This window comes from Sus scrofa, chromosome 9 (assembly GCF_000003025.6).
Source record: "Sus scrofa isolate TJ Tabasco breed Duroc chromosome 9, Sscrofa11.1, whole genome shotgun sequence".
NCBI classification, from domain to species: Eukaryota; Metazoa; Chordata; class Mammalia; order Artiodactyla; family Suidae; genus Sus; species Sus scrofa.
Window position 1 is genome coordinate 117,995,860 of NC_010451.4, and position 17,865 is coordinate 118,013,724.

The 17,865-nt window shown below is 35.0% G+C and overlaps 1 protein-coding gene across 6 annotated transcripts in view; it reads right to left on the reverse strand.

The window, feature by feature from the left end:
• The window catches only part of RFWD2 (ring finger and WD repeat domain 2), a 200,765-nt gene that overhangs the window by 82,356 nt on the left and 100,544 nt on the right, over positions 1-17,865 (reverse strand). The gene's annotated exons all lie outside the window — the stretch shown is intronic.

Sequence of the window (17,865 nt, forward strand, 5' to 3'; positions counted from 1 at the left end):
CTGAATAGCTAGAACAAATATATGTACTATCTGATAAATTACATTCTGAAATACTTTTGTGAATGTCAAATGTTCACTCTATAATAATGTATCTTTTTCCTCAAAGCATTTAAAATTAAAGATGTAACTTGAGGCCCTTTAAGGTCAACTTAGTGATTATCAAATTTTTCTCATTTAAGTCTATAGCAAGTTATAATTTATACTCAGATTAATTTAATTGTAGACTCTTCATCTGTCCTAAAACAACTTTCTGTGCAAGGTATAACAATATCCTGATAGATGGTGTTTATTAGAGAACTTAGGAAAACTGAAAATAACTTCTGAAGCAAACTTGTAGAGAAAGATTGCATAAAAACATCTAGAAAATAGACATTTCTCCAAAGAAGACAGACAGATGGACCAAAAAACATGAAAAGATGCTCAACATCACTGTCTATTAGAGAAATGAAAGTCAAAGCTACAAAGAGATATCACCTCACACCAGTCAGAATGACCATCATTAAAAGGTCTACAAACCATAAATGCTGAAGAGGGTGTGGAGAAAAGGGAATCCACTTACACTGTTGGGAATGTAAGCTGGTGGAGGCCACTATGGAGAGTAATATGGCAATTCCTTAAAATACTAAAAACAGAACTACCATATGATCCAGCAACCCCAGTCCTGGGCATCTATCCAGAGAAAACCCTAATTCGAAAAGATACACACGCACCAATGTTCACTGCAGCAGTATTTACAATAGCCAAGACATGGAAGCATCCTAAATGTCCATCAACAGAGGAATGGATAAAGAAGATGTGGTACATATATATACAACGGAATATTACTCAGCCATAAAAAAGAATGAAACAATGTCATTTGTAGCAACATGGATGAACCTAGAGATTATCATACAAAGTGAAATAAATCAGCAAAGACAAATACCATATGATATCACTTATGTGGGATCTGGTAAAATGAAATAAAAGAACTTACTTATAAAACAGAAATAAATTCACAGATTTCAAAACCAATTTTACGGTTATCACAGATGAAGCCATTAGGGGGAGTGGGGAATTGGGAGGTGAGAATAACATATACACCTACTGTGCAAAATATATGATTAATAAAAACCTACTGTATATCACAGGAAAATCTACTCAATAGTTTGTAATAACCTATGCAGGAAAAAAATGTATATATTTATATGTAGAACTGATTTCTTTGTTCTACACCTTACACTAATACAACATAGGAAGTCAACTATGCTCCAATAAAATTTAAAAATAAATAAATAAAATAAAAACATGTACTAGAGAAAAAAAAAAAAAAGAGTTAAAAGACAAAACAGGAGTTCCCTCTGGGTTCTGCAGGTTAAGGATCCGGCATCATCACTGCTGTGGCTCAGGTTCAATCCCTGGCCTGGGAACTTCCGCATGCTGTGGGCATGGCCAAAAACAAACAAACAAAAATGCCAAATATGTTTTGTCCCCAAATCTACTATGACATTCTGTCCTCTTTGGAATGTATCTGTATTTAGTAAAGTGGTGGGACCTATATGCAAGTGAAAGTTCCAATTCTTTAGTTTTGAAATTGAAGTATAAGATAAATCTAACTTTTTAGTTCTGTATCATATGGCAGTATTTACAAGCAACCAAAAGGATTACAGTATTAAATCATCACTGTCATTGCTATGATGCTTTATCAGAAAACAATGTAATGATGACACAAAGAAACTATTCAATGCTACAGAGGGCTAATCTGGAATGAAAATGTATAATTTAGGAAGAATTTCATCATAAATACATAAAAGTATGTGTCCCCAAAATATCAGTTAGCCATAGACTTTAACAAATCAGAAATTCACCTCACATTTGCTATAGAAACAAGTAGACAAAAATCACTGGAGAAAAATGTGACTTTTATTAAAATAGTCCTTTCAAATCGTCTGGGCAGGGAGGGAAGAAAGGAGTGGCTCAGCAGGTTAAGCATTGTCACTGCTATGGCTCTTGTTGCTGTGGTGCGGGTTCACTCTTTAGGTAAGGAACTTCCACAGGCCACAGGCGTGGCCAAAAAAAAAAAAAAAAAAAAAAAAAAAAAAGAGATAGAGAGAGAGTGCAGTACCAGTCTAACAGCAGACAAATAGATCAATACAGAACAGAGAGTCAAGAAGTACATTCATACATATCCACTCAATTGATTTTTAAACACAGAAGCCAGGGGGGAAAGTTTACTTTTAAACAAATAATGCTTGGAACAAGTGGATATCCATACTTGGGAAAAAATTGAATTCTAACGTTTACCTCATAACCTAAACAAAAATAAACTTGAAATGGATTATAGAATTAAATGTAGAAGCTAAAAATATTAAAATTATAAGAGAAAACAAAAATCTTCACAGTTTGGAGCAAGCAAACAATTATAAAGGAAATTTATAATAAATTCCAAAATGGCTAAACTATTCCATGATGACAGAAAATTGCTAACTAGTGGCCTAGGAAAGGAATCTTAAGGAGGAGGTAGAATTAAAGGCAAAGTGGCAGGAAATAAAATTTTTGGAAATACTGTCTATATTGACTGTAGTTTATACAACTGCCAAAATTAAAAACACTTTATTGTATGTAAATTGTACCTCGACAAAGGTGATTTTTGAAACTATCCAATTTGTGATTCTATACTTATTAAACTTAAATTATATAAATAACAGGATGAATTAAGCCCTCTTAAGGATAGATCAAAAGACAGCATTTTATAAATTTAGACGCTATAAACAAAAATTAACTGTTGATGAGAGAGAAGGAAAGGGAAGAGAAAGAATGTAAACACAATTAAAAGTCATTAGTGGTAGAAAAGCATTCCTGTTTCAAGATTAGCATGATAAGGCTAACCATAGTGCAAGCTTCTGTCTTATTTCAAGGGATTTTTTAGTTTCGCTCGATAAATAATTTTTAAAAGACACAAACAGGAAACTTTGCTGAACAATCCAGGATTTGTTATTACATGAGTACTACAAATCTGTAGTTATCATTCAACCAGTGAAGGAATGCTTACCATATGACAGGCCAAGTAATAGGTATTTTGCATTAAGTAATGATGCAGCATATAAAATAGTCAGCCAGTCATCACTAGGAGATCACAAAATCTGACACAAGCTATTTTTATTCATAGATATGCCAAGGCCCCAAAAGATGACAGAACTTTAATCAATTGCTGTAGTACATCCTTAGAGCTTAAGCTTATCTAGTAGGTCAGGAGTCGGCAAACTTGTTCTATAAAAGGGTCAGAGAAGCTGTGAAGGTCTCTGGGACACTACTAGACTCTGCTGTTGCAGCACAAATAGACAATACGTAAAGGAAAGAGCATGACTGTGTTTCCATAAAACTTTACTTATGGATACTAGAATTTAAATTTCATACAATTTTCACATGTCATTATTATAAGTCATGTTACTATACATTGTATGTTATTATTCTTTTGATTTTTTTCAATCAATTAAAAATATGAAAACCACGTTTGGTTCATGGGGCATTTAAAAACTGGTAATGCATCAAATCTGAGCCCCATGAGCCATAGTTTGCTGATTCCCATACTAGGCAAAAAGTCAACATTTTTCTTACACACGATGTTTTCTTTTATATAAGTAATACCAATGCAAAGCATGAAACTTACAAAAACCGAAAATTTTTAAGTAATTATAAAGAAATATGAATTTTCCATGTTATACTTAGACCAATAGCAATACGTATATTAAAGTTATTTTTAAAGGATAATGGAATAGTATTTTCTGGACATACCTTGTCTACTGTTTTAAGACAGAGTATGTGCCCCATAAATATTAGTCAAATAAATTTTGGAAAAAACTTTTGATGCCCTATGAGTATAATCTATCAAATGTAACATACTGCTCACTACCTTTACACGAACACAGCCAGCACTGTAAGGTGAATAGCCCTGCCAACACTAGTTACCACACTCTAACAGCTCAATGATCTTAGGGTCTATTAAGATATGTCAGACCACTTGACCCCATATTAAATGGAAGTAAATTACTTTACTTTTTTAGCTCCTATTTGAAGTTTCATTATTTCTTCCCTTGGTCAAGCTAGTAGCTATCACTTCTTGCTGATGTTACTGAACATTTTGAAATTGAAATTTTTCCCTTCCTCCTATAATTTGAAGAGACACAACCTAGACATCTAAGATTACAGGGGTTATATACAAAAAAGTCAGCAGTCATGAAATAACCCAAGCAACTGGCCATCTGTGAATATATGAGCTTTTTAGCCATTAATTTAGGGGCATTTATTTTGTTCTAAAGCCTTTTTATTTTCATTTCGGTCTTAGTTACTATGTTTCAGTCAGATGAGATTACCAGAGATTAAATTCTGTACAAGTGAAGTGTTAGCATAATATGAAACTATCTACTGTGAAGAGCAGATAGAGAAATTAACTCAGATAAAGGGGGGGAAAATCTAAATGGTATATGTGTACAAATGCTCTTGGAGTAATGGACATTCTTACCTAAGTTTTAAATGTCTTACCTAAGTTTAAATGTTAGCAATATAGGCAAATTATCTCATCTCATGCAAATGACAAGTTCCCTTTGTCAAATACTTATAAAATATTTCAGCATATTAAGCTTTATGTATACTGACTGACAGCACAGTCATTTCCAAGTTGCAGTAAAGTGTTGTCCTACTAAATTCACACGTGATAAAATGAATAGACATTGATTTTATTTAAAGGAAACCAGAATATATTACCCCAAATATGGCTCTTTGACATAAAAATTATTTTGAGCTGAAGGCAATTAAAAAAGCAGCAAATTCAAGAAAATCTTTCTCCACCCCACACCTCTGTCAGCCTAAAAGCAGGCTATAAATGCTCCTTTTACTGGACACTCGAGACTCTTACCAGCCTAGAAAAGCCCCCAGCGGAAATCTGCAACCAAACCACTTCCCGCTATGTATTTACCTTCCCATTGCTTGCTGCCCTTGGAAGTCTTCCACTTGTCCTATCTTTATTCTACAGATTTATTATTTCTTGTTAAACATGTAATGTAAGCCAGAGCTCTAAGGCACCTCTTTGAGTTACTCATTTCCCTGGGTTCTCTCATGCATATATGAGATATATATATATATATATATATATAAACTTTATATATAAGTTTATATATATATATAAACTTCTGTTTGTTTTTCTCTAGTTCTACATTTTTTGTTAGAAGGGTCCCAGCCAAGAACTCAGGATGGACAGAAAAGGATTTTTTCCTCCCCTACATATCCTAATTAAATCAAAAGTTTAAGAAAGCATGAATAATGAGATTATATTTAAGAAAATAGTTTTTCAAATTTTAAAAGGTTCAAAACTTCCCTCTCAATCTCCCAAAATGTGTAACCTATTTACGGGCAGTCCAGTGACTCACTTCTATGTCAAAGTGAGATAGAGTCCTCCAGCACGAGTAAGAGAAGGCTTCCATTTAAGAACTCAGTCTGCAGGTTAATTATCAACATTAAATATCAATATCATATATGTTGAAGAGCTCAATCTCAATTTTCACTATAAACTTCATTCACCAAAAATTGCTAAACAACTTGGAGAAAAAATAAGATACTTTATGTGTTCTGGGTTCTCTAAGCTGGAGTTTCCTTACTGTTGTGCAGCAGGTAAGACAAATTAAGTTAAACATATGTAATCCCCTCTGTCCTTGGGACAGCTGGCTATGAGGCAATTCTCCAATCCAGCTCTCACTCAAATCTTCCAAGAACAGAAGGAATAAATATGTTGGTACAAATGCAACCTATTCATAGCGCACTCTGACAGATTATTGGTTAGGAAACTATAAAGTAAATGGTTTTTTATCTCATCTTTTTATATTCATAAACTGTAAGAAATAAATGATTATGGTCATTTCCTAAAGAATTAAAATCGTAAATAATTCCTATTAGAAATAAATTTCTTCTATTAAAAGTAAATATCTTTTTTTTTTTGTCTTTTGCTGTTGTTGCTATTTCTTGGGCCGCTCCCGCAGCATATGGAGGTTCCCAGGCTAGGGGTTGAATTGGAGCTGTAGCCACCGGCCTACGCCAGAGCCACAGCAACGCGGGATCCGAGCCGCGTCTGCAACCTACACCACAGCTCACAGCAACGCCGGATCGTTAACCCACTGAGCAAGGGCAGGGACCGAACCCGAAACCTCATAGTTCCTAGTCGGATTCGTTAACCACTGCGCCACAACGGGAACTCCAAAAGTAAATATCTTTTAAAGCCCTTAGCCTAAGACAGTGTTCTCAAAATGCCAGCCCAGATGAGCAGCATTAGTATCTCCTGAGAATGTTAGAAATTCTTGGCCCCAGCAACCCGTGTTTTAACAAGTCCTCCAGCTATATTTGAGGCCTACCAAAGTTTGAGAACCACTGTCTTTAGTCATGTTAGTAAATCTGAAACAGTAAGAATATTGCCTAACATTTAACTTAGTATTTATAATCCACCACACAAAATGCTAGAACATTTCAATTAAGTTCTCATTTCACTTCATTTAAAAAGGATGAATTGAAACTATTTCTAATTAGACTAGATAGCTGAAATTAAAAAAAAAAACTACATGAGACTACTCACTCAAATTGGTCTTCCATTCCAAATTAGCAGTTTTTCTATAAAGATTTACAAAGGGTGTCTCCTACAAAGGGTAAGTTTATATAATTTGATACATGTGAATAATTATAATCCCTTATATCTCCTCCATGTATTTTATGCAGAGAAAGTGCAAACTTAAGCAAATACAACGATGGCTGGTCTTAACAACAATTACTGCTTCTACCACAAACTTCAGCAAAGTATTACAAAACACATAATTTTGAACATGGTGAAAAAATAACATAGTAATGCCACTTCCCATCTTAAAAATCAAGTAGGGAAAGAATAATCTATAGAAATTCAAAGGAAAAAAAAACATTTCAAATACATCCAAGAACATGAACATCATAAGGCTAAAGTAAAATCCCTCTTTAGTCAATTGCCTTCACATTTTATCAGCTCCTCATAAGCATTTATTACTTTTTACCTCTCATTTCAGTGTATTCTACAACTGAGTCAACATATAGGTATGCCCATTAGATATCAGATATCAGATAAACTACCCAGCACTATGAGTACAAAAATGATAAAGAATTCCTGTCAAAGGCTGGAATTGAAATGTTCCTGTCAAAACCTTTTTGACCACAACCTCCACAACCACCCCCTCTCTTGCATGCTATCCCTACAACCCATCGCTCATGACCTCCACACAGCTGATTCCACCACCTGTGCCTCTTCCTCAGCCTTTTCCTATCTTTATTTCCTTCAGTATGCAGTTTAAGTTCCCTGGTCCAAAAATTTAATCATTTTCATCATCTAATATCTTTTTTCTTTATAGTGAAACATCAACACCAACCACTCTTTCTACCTGTCACTCTGAGATGACATAGGGAAAAAGCATAAACTCTTAAAAACTCCTTTATCTCCTTGTCACTGAATATACAAACATGCCTGCCTTTGAACCCAATCTCTTCGCCTTCCCTCCTATTATGTAGGAGAGTCCCTGCCTTCTAATAAAAGCAAAAAGTCTGTCTTTGCTTTGGATTCAATCCTGCACATTATCTCATCCTACAAATGATCTCCCCTTTCCTCACTGGTTTGGATGGCAGTACACACTTCCCATTTTCATTTTCATCTAAGAACCTTCTTGATATGCTTTACAGGTTCCTCATCTACCTGTCTTTTTTTTTTTTTTTTTAAATCTGCGGCCCCTGCAACACATGGAAGTTCCCAGGTCAGGGATCAAATCTGAGCCAGAGTTATGTCCTACGCCACAGCTGCAGCAATGCCAGATCCTTAACCCATTGCAACGGGATCAGCCTGCACCTCCACAGAGACAACACTGGATCCTTAACCTGCTGCACCATAGCAGGAACTCCCTCAAAATATTTTTTAAGTACTTCTTCACCTAAGCCCCACTGACCTCACCCTAGTATAGGCCACAAGCCATCATCATGCATTATTCCTGGACAATTTCAACAGCCATCTATGTATCAAATCTCCCTACTTCCTACTCTTGCTTCTTTCAAATCCATTCTCCATACTGTACCCAGTAGATACATTCATAGGACTTACAACACTTTATTTCATATACTGGCTTATAATTTTTCTCCCCATAATTATGCCTATCACTCTTATCTGTACCCTCAGCACTTAAAGTATTTGTTATGATAGGTATAGTTAAAAAATTAAAACAAAAACAATACCCTAGAAAAATACAAGTAAATATACACATGAATACTACATATAACCAATTTCAGGACTGTAGAAAAATTTTCTAAGCTCAGTTTTAAAAAGTCAGAAGAGCATATGGCAACTGTATCCTGATGAAGCCTATTCTATTTCTGCACATTACTGACTACAAAGATTTTCCTTACACTGACCTTAAAATGTGGCTTCCAGCCATTAACCCTACTTTATCTCCAGGTACAGAACAGAACTATTCTAGTTACTCTTCTACTCTGATTATTTGAAGAGAGTCATTAGGTTAACAAACTCTATTTTCTTCCAGGTAAATAATTTTAACATGAATAAAAGGCAACACTTTAATTCTAAGCCTCTGTTGTAGGCGTCTATTTTAAGTTCTGATTAGTGACAATCTTTTACTAGTCTACTTTAATCTCAAATGCTAGCCTCATTAACACTTTCTTTGTGGTTATAAGTGTAAAATACTTTGAGTTTATGGTTTCACTCTGTACTGCTAGCAAGCCTCAGCCTAAGCAAGGGCAAAGGAAAATAAACAAGGAAAACAAGAGGGATTAAGATGAGAAGAAAAAGTTAGGGCAGGGGCCAGGGGAAGAAAGAGGATGTAGCAATTTCCAGAGCTTAAACTTAAGACTGTTTGTATTTCATTTTAGCCTGTATCTTAAATGTCACAGAAGCAGGAAACTCATAAGCACTTGCTGAAAATCTTGGATTTCTCTATTTTAAGTTGTTAACTTTAATTTACTTTTCTGTCATATGCCATTGGTGATTTAGACTTCTCTTTTGGCCGGGGGTATTTTCTTCAAAGGAATATTTATCAGCAAGCAAATATGTAAAAGCAGGTTAAGGTAGAGCCCTACCTGCTGCCCGCCCTCCCAGAGTGCACAAAAAGATTTTTCATTCATGCATGTATTCATTCAACAACTATTTAACCAATGAGCACCTACCACATGCCAGTCAAGGAGATGAATAAGGAACTAAGGCAGATAAGACCCCTTCCCTGAAAGCCTAGAATACAGTTTTAAAACTATTGCTTTAAAAAACTGGTCCTGGGCCAAATGCTGAAGAGAAAATCCTTCCCTCTGCTCTCTCACTCCTTCCAATTCTTACCAGCCCCAGAGGGCCCAACAACTCTTAAGGCAACAGCAGAAATATCTTCTGATAGAAAGAGAAATGTAAAGCAGTCCTATAATCTTCACTAGAAAACAAGTCATTAATTACTTGGATATCTATTTTAAGTACAAATTTAAAACCCATAGCACTCTACAGTAAGGAATATATTAAAAGGTACCCTAAATCTGGATCAGCACTGGCTTCCATTACAAAGAGAAGCTTAGTGAAAACAGTCCTTATAACTGGCTACTACAAAAAAACAAAACAAAACAAAACAAAAAAAAAAACATTGAATTTGAATCCTTTCAAATTATGGCAAAAGTGACACTGGAATGTAATATCTACAATAAATTGTTCTTTAAAAGGTTCATTATTAAGGCCAAGATGGATAGACAGTAATAGGGGTACAAAATATCAGAAACTAGAATGAATTCTTTTGGCTGCCTCAAAGGTAAAGTGCTTTCTGAATATTTTCCCAAGGTTTGAACAGATCCTGAAGGTGTAATAGAATAGCAGAACTCAGGGCCCAGAATGCCCGGTTCCAATCTTAGTAAATCGTCATTTACTAGCAGTGTGTTGATCTTGGACAAGTTAGGAAATTTCTCTCTACCTCAATTCCTCAACTGTAGAATGTGATTAATAGTAATGCCTTACTCCACAGGGTTGATATAAAGATTAAATGTGTCAGTGAAATACTTAGAAGGTCATGTAAAATACTTGCAATAACACCTGAAAAAAGTAATCAAATACTACATCATTACCAGAAGCAAAAAATGCCGCAATATATACCCATTTTCTTCTTATGAATTTACTAATACCTGACATAATTCTATGTCAAGAAGTTGAGAAAATATAAGCAAAAACATTAAAGTAATCTTTAATTTACAGATGGAGTGTATAACAACTTTCCCCTATCTAGGTATAGGTACGCAAAATTCAAAACAAGAATTCCACAGTCATTGCTACTAAGTATTCAATTAGTTTAAACAATGCAGTTTCAAACCATTCCTCTCTGGTGGCCACTGAGTACCTAATTTAAGAAAAAATGCAAAATGTGTTATTGTTGCTATGTGTAAGAAAAATTTCTCTATCCTTTCTATTACTTGCTGATGTTAACCTAGGACCATCTGGTATTCATGACAATGAACTTCACTCTAAGCCACTGATTTCCTTACCTTTCTATTATCTAATATTTGAGCTACACGTCAAAGTAAACAAATGCTGCCACCTTGTGGTGTGACGAGTATGGTATTAAATAACCAAAAGTGATGCATAAGCAAAGGAAACAAATTTTAAAAGTTTGTGGTTCAGTTTTTTTTCTCGGTGAGATTCTCACTGCAATAAATGACCAACACTAGATACACTTTATGCAATTTTACAGTAAGAATAATTTCTTCTACAATGTAATGAAACAATGCACAAAATTCAACATTTTTTGTCATCTCTAACATGTCTTTACCCCTCCTCCCAAAAGAAACTCTTCATTAAATGTCCTAATCTGAACCTTTTCAGATGGCACTCCTAAAAATGAAATTTAGGAATAAACTTGACCTTGAGGTAAAAGACTTATATGCTGAGAACTATAAATCATTAATAAAGGAAACTGAAGATTTAAATAAATGGAAAGATGTCCCATGCTCTTGAATTGGAAGAATTAATATTGTTAAAATGGCCATACTATCCAAAATAATCTACAGATTTAATGTGATCCCTATCAAATTACCCATGACATTTTTCACAGAACTAGAACAAATGATTCTAAAATTTATATGGACTCCAAATTGCTATTTGGAGCAAATCCAAAGCAATCCTGGAAGAAAAGAACAAAGCAGGAGGCCTAACCCTTCCAGACTTCAGACAATACTACAAAGCTACAATAATGAAAAAGCATGATATTGGCGCGCGCGCGCACACACACACACACACACACACACACACACAAACGGACATATGAATCAATGGAACAGAATAAAGAGCCCAGAAATAAGCCCACACACCTATAGTTAATTAATCTTCAAAAAAGGACTAGCAATATGATCCAATAATCCCACTCCTGGGCATATATCCAGAGAAAACAGTAATTTGAAAAGATACATGCACCCCATTGTTCACTGCAGCACTATTTATAATAGCAAAGACATGGAAGCAACCTAAATGTCCCAACAGAGGGATGGATAAAGAAGATGTGGTACATATATACAATGGAATATTACTGAGCCTTAAAAAAGAATGAAATAATGCCATTTGCAGCAACGTGGATAAACCTAGAAACCATCATACCAAGTCAAAGATAAGCATCATATGATACCACCTATATGCTGAATCTTAAAAAAAAAAAAAAAAAAAAGGATACAAATGAAACATACTCATAGACTACCAAAGACAACAGGTGGTGGGGGTGGGAGGGAGAGACTAGGGGTTTCGGACTGGCGCATGCACACTGAGGTATATGGAATGATTGGCTAACAGGGACCTGTTGTAAAGTATAGGAAAATCTACCCAATATTCTGTGACATTCTTTGTGGGAAAAGATTCTGAGAGAGAATAGATATGTGAATATGTATGACTGGGTCACTTTGTGGTACAGCAGAAATTATCACAACCTTGTAAATTATATTTCCATTAAAAAAAAAAAAGGCTGCTGTCAACATTCAAAAAAATGAGGCAAGAATATATAACGGGAAAAAGATGGTCCCTTCAGCAAGTAGTGCTGGTGAAGTGGGACAGCTGCACATAAATCAATAAAGTTAAAACACATCCTCTCACCAGACACAAAAACAAAATCAAAATGGCTTAAAGACTTAAACAGAAGACATGAAACCATAAAACTCCTAGAAGAGACTGAAGGCAAAACATTCTCTGACTTAAATTGTACCAATGTTTTCTTAGTCAATCTCCCAATGCAATAGAAATAAAACCAAAAATAAACAAATGGGACCTAATCAAACTTACAAGCTTTTTTTTTTTCTTTTTATGGCTACACCTGCAGCATATGGAGGCTCCCAGGCTAGGGGTCTAATCCGAGCTGCAGCTGCCAGCCTACACCACAGCCATAGCAATGACAGATCCAAGCCATGTCTGTGACCTACACCATAGCTCATGGCAACGCTGGATCCTTAACCCACTGAGTAAGGTCGGGGATCGAACCTGCAACCTCATGGTTCTTAGTCAGATTTGTTTCTGTTGCACCACAATGGGAACTCCAAACTTACAAGCTTTTGTATAGCAAAGGAAACCATGAACAAAACAAAAAGACAACCTATGGAATGTGTGAAAATATTTGCAAAGGATGTGACCAACAATGGCTCAATTTCCAAAACATACAACAGCTCAGACAACTCAAAAAAACAAAACAAAACAAAACAAACAACCCAATCGAAAAATGGGCAGAAAACCTAAATAGATATTTCTCCAAAGAAAAAATACTAATGGCCAATAAGCACATGAAAAAAATGCTCTACATTGCTAATTATTAGAGAAATGCAAATCAAAACTACAATGAGGTACCACCTCACACCAGTCAGAATGTGTATCATTTTAAAAATCTATAAATAACAAGTGCTGGCGAGGATGTGAAGAAAAGGGAACCCTCCCACACTGTTGGTGGAAATGTAAGCTGGTACAACTACTACAGGAAACAGTATAGAGATTCCTCAGAAAACTAAGGATAGAGTTATCATATGATCTAGCAATCCCACTCCTAGGCATATATTCAGACAAAACTATAATTCAAAAAGAACCCCTATGTTCACAGAAGCACTATTTACAATAGCCAAGACATATAAATAACCTAAACGTCCACTGGCAGATTAACAGATGCAGAAGATGTGGCACATATGTATAATGGAATACTACTCAGCCATAAAAAGAACGAAGTAATGCCATTTGCAATAGCATGGATGGACTCAGGCATTATCATCCTAAGTGACAGAGAGAGGATGACAAATACCATATGATATCACTCATATGTGGAATCTAAAATATGACAGAAATGAACCTACCTACAAAATAAAAACAGACTCAAGGACAAGGAGAACAGACTTGTGGTGGCCAAGGGGGAAGTGTTGGGAGAAAGATGGAGTAGGAAGTTGGGGTCAGCAGAAGTAAGCTAGTGGACAAGGAGGGAGTGAACAAGGTCCTGCTGTACAGCACAGGGAACTATATTAAGTGTCCTGTAATAAACCATAATGGAAGAGAATTTTTTTTAAAAAAGGAATGTATTCATATCTATATAACTGAATCACTTTGCTGCACAGCAGAAATTAACAACATTATGAATCAACACCACCGCAATTTAAAAAATTATACTAATTTTTTAAAAAAAGTCCTAATTTGAGAGGATTTAAAAGCCTTTAAAATGAATTTATTATCAGTGATGTGTTTGAATGTGAGAAACTAAAAAAAGCAAAAAATGACCAGGGTTGTGAAAGTTCCAAAGTGCCTTTGATACTGAGGATAATATGTTCCTTTGATACGAACAACAGTCTTTATCAATTCTGCCTGATAAACTTTGAAAATTGGAAAATTTTCCTTCAGAAATGTTAATTCACTGTAAGTAAGAGAAAAGAATAAGTTTTAACATCTAAGATGAAACAAATAAAGGTACCTTTAAATTTTTTTTTTTTTTTTTAGGGCAGCACCTGTGGCATATGGAAGTTTCCAGGCTAGGGGTCTACTTGGAGCTGCAGCTGCTGGCCTACACCACAGCCACAGTAACATGGGATCCAGGGGATCTGTGCTGCATCTGTGACCTATACCACAGCTTGAGGCACTTACCCATTTAACCCACTGAGCTCCTTAAACCACTGAGTGAGGCCAGGGACCAAACCTGCATCCTTATGGACACTAGTCAGGCTCAGACCCCTCTGCACCCCAATGGGAACACCTAAACTTCTTAATTTGCTTGAAATATGTTGATAAAACTAATATCACTTTCAACAAGTGATATTTCCAAACTGAAATCTGAAGTATTCCTATGACAGTGCACGTCTGCCTCAGAATACAAAGCACTCTAATATGTCTTTGCATGATGAAGGTTTTACTTGTTTTTAAAAAACAGAATTATATTATATCAGGCTGAAATGGCTTTCAAGAATGATGGAAAAAATAGCTCTTACTCTTTTATGAATACATAGAAATGTATAACCAATTCTACATTTTCTAACTACAAGCCCTACTTTGTAATATGATGTTAAGAAGGAAATTTTTATTTTGTTTTTGGTTTTTTTGCTCATTATTTAATGGAGAAGAAAATGAAATACAGGATGAATTCATGATGGTCAGGGATATTAATCAATATTATAACAGAGTTCCAATCTACATGACATTGGAGGTGGGTAGAGCTATGTAATTATAGGTAAATCCATACATAGGAGGTCAATATTACTTCTTCTATAAAGACACTGAAATAAAATTGAGAGCTCTCCTAAATCCGAGCATCAAATCTGGTCTGCTCATGGTTATACTCCTAGCCTAGCCCACACTAAGTGGTCAACGAATTTTTGTTAAGTAGATTAATTACTCATTTAATTAATTAGTTAAATGAGTTCCACAATCCACTGCATTTAAAAAAAAAATTTTTTTAAGGGCCACATGAGCAGCATCTGGAAGTTCCCAAGCTAGGGGTCAATAGGAGCCACAGCCAGTGGCTTACATGGGCTGCAATGCTGGATCTTTAAGCCAGTGAGGCCAGGGATCAAACCTGAATCCTCATGGATTAGTTGGGTTGGTTACAACTGAGCCACAACGGGAACTCCCCAAACTTTTTAATCACTTCAGTGCATGACTAGGAAAATTCACATTGCCAACATATAGAAAAATAAATAAATGTATGATTTTTATCTTATTCATTACCAAATTAAACAGACTTGAATACAATCAAAGATTTAATGTAACAGTCTCTTTAACTAATGACCTAAATTTCAAGATCAATGTTCATATACATAAAAATCTTGTCATGCAAGTGGAAAAGAACATGTAGTTTCAGTAACTTTAAACAAGTTAAAACTTGTCAAATTCATAATCTGCATCAAAAATACCTTCTTAAAGCCTTCTTCATTCAATTTAGAAAATCTGAACATAGACTAGCAATCTGATGATTCCAAGAGACTACTGCTAATTGTGTTAGACGTGGTATAGCCCTGTGGTTTTATAATGTCTCTATTTTAAGACTTAGAGATTCTTAAGAATGGAGGGCTGATATGACTTAATACCTGGGTTTGTTTCAAAATACTTAAGCAAAGAAAGTAAAAATAGAGTATCAACGAAGTGATCCTCATACTTGCAAAATTTGGTTCATTGCTGAGTCTGGGAAATGGCTGCATAATGCATTCCATTCTCTCCGTCTTTATGTATATTAGAAATTTTTATTAAAAAAAAAACTTTAGGCATTCTTGTTGTGGCTCAGTGGTTAACAAACCCAACCAGTATCCATGAGGATGCAGGTTCAATTCCCGATATTGCTCACTGGATTAAGGATCCGGCATTGCCATGAGCTATGGTGTAGGTTGCAGACACAGCTTGGATCTGGCATTGATGTGGTTGTGGTATAGGCTGGCGGCTGTAGCTCCGATTCACACCCTAGCCAGGGAGCCTCTATATGCCATAGGTGTGGCCCTAAAAAGACAAAAAAAAAAAAAAAAAGTCAAGATAATGAACATAAAAATAATATAAATAACAGAAATATAACTAGAAAATTCCAATATTTAAAACTAATAAGAGAAGTCTCAATAATCCATGAGTCAAAATAAAATCAAATTTGAATTTTAAAAGTTTCCTGAACTGAGTAAAAATGACAAGATATTCTTTAATACAGTAACAATGAACAATCTAAAAAGAAAACTACAAAGATAATTTCATTTATAGCAGCATCAAAAAAGTAATTAGGAATTAACCAAGGAGGTGACTTATACAATGAGAAGTACTGAACACTGCTGACAGAAACTAGAGCAGACATAAATAAATGAAAATGCATTCCATGTTCATGGTGGAAGACTGAATATTGTTAATACCACCCTATAAAAGTAATCTACAGATTTAATGCAATTCCTATAAAAATCTCAATAACTGTTTTTTTATAGAAATAGAGAACCCATCCTAAAATTCACATGGAATTCCAAAGGACTGAAGGGTTCTTACTTCTTGATTTCAAAACTTATTACAAAGTTATAGCAGTCATGAAACAAAGAAGAAAACAGCCATACACACCAATGGAATAGAAGAGGGAACACAGAAATAAATATTTGCATACTTGGTCAAATGATTTTGGACAAGAGTGTCAAGACCATTCAACTGGGAAAGGACAGTTTTTTTCAACAAATGGTTCTGAGAAAACTGGGTATCTAAAACAATATAGAAAAATCAACTCAAAAAGGATCAAAAGCCTAAATCTAAAACCGTAAAACTCTTTTCACAACTTTGGATTTGGCAATGATTTCTTGGATGTGACACCACAGAAACAAGCAATCAAAGAAAAAGTAGACAAATAAGACTTCATAAAACTTTTTAAATTGTGTGCATACCAATACTAACCTAATAAAAATGCAACCCAGAGAATGAGAGAAAATATTTACAAATCTGATAAAGGGTTAATATTCAGAATACAAAGAAAACTCCCCAAACTCAATAACAACAAAAACAAACTCAATTCAAATATAGGCAAAGGACTTTGCGAATAAACATTTCCCCACAGAAGATATACAAATGACCAGTAAACACATGAAAAGACATTCAGCATCACTAATCATTAGGGAAATTCAAATCAAATCTAAGCAATACGACCCCACACCCAAAAGAATGGCTACTATCAAAAAAACTGAAAAAAATTACTGGCAAGGATGTGGAGGAATCATACACTGTTGCTAGAAATGCAAACTGGAAGAGTCCCAGTAGAAAATGGCATGGCAGTTCCTCAAAAAATTAGTTACCATATGATCCAGCAATTCCATTTCTGGTTACATACCCAAATGAATTATAAGTAAGGCGTCAAAGAGAGAAATTTTTATTTCCATGTTCATAGCAGCATCATTTATAGTAGCTACAACACAGCAGCAACACAAATACCCATTGACAAACGGAAGACCAAAATGTGGTCTATATGTACAACAGAATGCTATTTAGCCTTAAAAAGGACAGAAATCCCGACATATGTCATAACATTAATGAACACTGACAACAATAACTAAGCCAGTTACAAAAAGACAAATATTGCACCATTTCACTTATATGAGATGCTCGCAGTAGTTAAATTCATAGACAAAGAAAGCAGAATGGTGGCTGCCAGGACTGGGGGGGCAAGAGGGAATAAGGAGTTATTGCTTAATGGGTACTGAGTTTCAGTTTTGTAAGATGTCAAGTATTAAGGAGATGGATGGTGTTGGCAGTTGCACAGTATTATGAATGTATTTAATAACATCGAACAGTGTAAGATGGTGAATTGTATGTTAAGTGTATTTCACTAGAGTAAAAAAATTTTTTGGAAAAAAGAAAAGATACAG